Source organism: Chrysemys picta, unplaced genomic scaffold (assembly GCF_011386835.1).
Source record: "Chrysemys picta bellii isolate R12L10 unplaced genomic scaffold, ASM1138683v2 scaf4312, whole genome shotgun sequence".
NCBI lineage: Eukaryota > Metazoa > Chordata > Testudines > Emydidae > Chrysemys > Chrysemys picta.
In genome coordinates, this window is record NW_027057012.1 from 1 (window position 1) to 4076 (window position 4076).

Consider the following 4076-nt stretch of genomic DNA (forward strand, 5'->3'; position numbering starts at 1 on the left):
TGCTTTATGACCTTGGCTCTGAGCAGGCCTTATTCTCCAAAAGGCTCGCAAAGCTCAGTGGTGCCACAGCCGCGTGACTGTGCAGAGGCAACACACTAACATCTTACTGCTCAGGTAAGGAGGTGGTCTGGGAATGTTGCAGCCTGAGGAGGTTGTGAAGGCTAGGACTAGAACAGGGTTTGAAATAGAGCTGGATACATTCATGGAGGTTAAGTCCATTAATGGCTATTAGCCAGGACGGGTTAGGAATGGTGTCCCTAGCCTCTGTTTGTCAGAGGATGGAGATGGACGGCAGGAGAGAGATCACTTGATCATTGCCTGTTAGGTTCACTCCCTCTGGGGCACCTGGCATTGGCCACTGTCGGTAGACAGGATACTGGGCTGGACGGACCTTTGGTCTGACCCAGTCTGGCCGTTCTTATGTTGCTGAATGTTTGAGGAGTAAGGCTGTGATTCTGTCACAGAGGTCACGGATTCCGCGACTTCCCGCAACCTCCGTCACTTCCGCAGCTGCAGTGGCCCGAGCAGCAGCCCCGGGGAGCGCCTGAGCATCGGTCCCTGGGGGTGGTCCTGGAGGCTGTCGGGAAAGCGGGCTCCGGGGGCCTCGGAGCAGTGAGCGCCCACCACTGGAGCAGGGTCCCTCCCCCCCCCCCAGAGCAGCAGGGCCCAGGAGCAGAGATTTAGTAATGGGTATTTATAGTAAAAATCATGGACAGGTAACGGGCTGTGAATTTTTATTTATTGCCCGGGACCTGTCCATGACTTTTACTAAAAATACCCATGACTAAAATGTAGCCTCACTGATAATTGAAGGGTGAACAGAGCCATACGCCCCTCGTGGGTGCCTGTGCATCCCGGGTGGCACATGCTCACCCCTGCTGGCTACAGAAGGGATGAAAGCATCCACACAACACAGGTAACAAAGCCCACAGATTCCCAGCAGGGAGCCACAGGGCCCTGGAGGAAACAAGGTAACACATACTCTGGGATGCAAAGGAAGAACTTGCTGGGGAAATCACATACTCAAACAAATCATCAAAGCCCACGGACATTTACAAATTCACTCTCTCCTCCGAGGATCTAATCGTGCCCCCCTCTTAGCCGGGTTCCAGTGGGGGAAGGTCTTACCTTGAAAAGACCCCTGTGTCCTGATATCATGCACCAGGAAGCCGGCAGCGAACACCAGAATCACAAGCAGCAGTCGAACCCAGGGGAAGCCTCGGCCTTTCATCTTATGCAGCAGGTTCTTGGAAACAGAACAAAAAGTAACAGATGCTGCTAAACACAGCCGGTTCCGAACTGCTTAACCATAGACTCCTACATCGGAAACGTGTCTCGTTCTGTTCACTTCCCCCTCCCATCTGTTGTGTTCCTTCCAGTCCTCCGGCTGCCCTGCGCGGTGCCTGGACTTCTCCGAGCCCTACGCAGATGGTTCCCCACTCGCTACGCGTGCGCTTAGCCACACAGGCCTCTTCTCAGCACGTGGCCGCCTTGTTTCCAGTCGTTTTAAACAAGGCGCCAGGCTCCTCTTTGCAGCTGGAAGCGAGGAGAAAGAGCCGGCGGTGCCCTGCAGGCCCCTCTGAGCACCACTCCCACGCTGCACTGGGAAACCCAGTCACTCCTACAGACGCCAGAAGAGAAACGCAGGAAAACAAACAGCCTGAGGACTCCCGGCGCAGCGTGGGGGAAATCCCTCTCCTATCAATGCCCAACAGGCGCTAGGTACATGGGGTTAGTTCCCAAGCCTCTTCTGGCCTCCCTGCCCCAAAACCGCCCTGCACGGGAAAGCCAGTCACCTTGCAGGTGGCATGGCAGGCTGCCAGATCCTGGAGGCTGTTTGGTCCTTTCACAGCAAGTTCTTCGTTAGTCACTTTGAACGAACGAACAGTTTCCCGGAGAGATTTTCGCACCTTGAAGAAAGACAGACACTGAGTTCCACAGCACAGAGACGTAACAGAACACCCCGCTTGGGCAGAACCTCTGGGGGCGGCCACACTGCCCTTGCCGGTGCAGAGCACCAGCCCACCCAGAGCCTGTTCCCATGCTGACCCCAGTCCAGTTAATCAAGACTCACTATCACACTTCTAACCTCCCCAGGCAGCCTAAATCCACCCCGCCAAGGAGTGCCACTGACCCTGTGTGAGGGGGTCTGCACCACTAGTCATGTTCAGTCAGCATGGGGCAGTGACCGCAGCTGCTCTAGGATCTGTCCCACCGCCAGCACAAAACAGATTCTCTGCCCAATATGGGCGCTACACTGGCAGCAAACTTTGGGCAGCCCAACTTGAACAAACCCCATGGATTTCAACAAGGGGGGAGGCCAGTTAGGTCACATGTAGTCCATTCCCCTCCTCTGAGGGGACCAGGGGGGAGTGATCTCACGTCTTTTCTCCAGTCTAGTGTTAAACGTTCAAATTCAATCTAGTTTAAAGTCCAAGAGCTGCGATCCAAACAGCAGACATGGAAGATGGGATGCACTGGAAAGCCCACAACAGACATTCGCTATGGCCATGTAATTAGGAACTCCCTTCTGGCAGGCCTTGAAAAGAACGTGAGACTTGACTAAAGACACGTTGGCCTGGGCTGGGCTCCACACACTGGAGGGCAGCATGGGACAGCGGAGGGAGGGAAAGAAAACCAGACATTGAGACTGGCAGCATCAGCAGCGCGAAGGACACAGTACGAGGCAAGGTCTGAGACGTAGGCAGGGAAGGGCCGAGTTGAGGAGACGATATGAACCACCTCGGTCTATACTGGTATGTTAGAAGGCTCCCGCCCCACATGACCAAGCACCTCGCCAGTGACAGGACCCGCAGACACAACAGCCCCCGTGAGGTGGTGAGATCGCATTAACCCTATTTGGAAAGCGACCTCAAAGTAGGTGAGGTAGGATTCGATTGTTACAGGTAACCGTTGATTTCACTGTACACAAACTGCCGGGAAAACGTTTCCATCCACAAGTGAAATTTACAGGTAAGCAAAGTAAGAAAAATACGGGCGAGATCTCAGCGTTTCATTGAAAGGTATTTACTAGGTATATTTTGACATGCAATGCTGACAATGGGTTTTAATGGTGATTAAGATTTAACTCTTTGAATCTCGACATCAGCTGCCATTAAAGAATTATCGTCTGACCTCCAGCATCTCCCACACTGGTTGCTTAAAACAAACATCGCTACAGTCTGTCGAAATGATAAAACAGCAGCGATTCTGCCCAGCTCACGGCAAGGCAGAACTCAGACCCAGCAAGATTAAGTAATTGCCCAGGTCACACAGGGCGTCGACAGCAGAGCTGGGTTTGAACCCCCATCTGCTACGTGCCAGTTCAGTGCCTTCTCCTTCCCTCTAGCACATCCCGCCCCATGGAAAGGGACGGTTTCCCCATTGTCCCTGCCCCCCAGCATATCACCTACTTTTCTGGTGGTGCTGTCCCAAGACTCCAACAGATGGTTCAGGAGCAAGCTGTGGAGCCAAGGGAAACAGGTCTCAGACTCTCTGTGAAAGGGCGGTGCCCGCGAGCAGGACGATGTCCAGCCACAGACTGCAGTGATAAGGGACGTCTCACCCCTCTCTTCCCACGGGCTGCTTTTGCTCCAGCTGTTCTTCCTCACATGGTCCCTCCCCAGCTCTCACTTAGAAGATGTCAGGGCTGAGCTGTATGTCCCAGCCAGGCAGGCAGGCAAGAGAATATGTCCTAGTGGGCTCCATGGAGTTTCCATGCCACCTAGATGTGCTTATGGAGGTCCAATACTGCAAAGGGTCACGAGGAAGAGAAGGCCTGGACCACCCTGAAGGCAGCAGTACCTGACTCTGTGCCACTGCACCAGCCTCACAGAGTTCATGCTCCATTGAGGAGCGAAGGGGCACGTTGCTGGGACTCAAAGGAACGTTCACACCCGGCCCCACTAACACAGGTGGCCCCTGCCTGCAGATAAGGGAATCTCCCCAAATAACTTCAGGAAGCCCAGCTCTGGCCTTTGCTGAAGCTGTGCAGGACGCAGCCACACAGGGCAAGCACGTTAGTCAGGCTGTGCACCGAGCCCACAGCTCTGCTCAGACAGCTGCTCTCGGTTTCA

General features: G+C 54.2%; 1 long non-coding RNA gene across 1 annotated transcript; it reads right to left on the reverse strand.

Moving 5' to 3' along the window:
* Positions 1–763: 763 nt before the first annotated feature.
* Positions 764–4022, reverse strand: LOC135980554 (uncharacterized). The gene is made up of 3 exons (XR_010597564.1): positions 3414–4022; positions 1797–1910; positions 764–1246 (listed from the first exon to the last, which is right to left on the reverse strand). It is a non-coding gene; the product is annotated as an uncharacterized LOC135980554 (long non-coding RNA).
* Between the last annotated feature and the right edge of the window lie 54 nt (positions 4023–4076).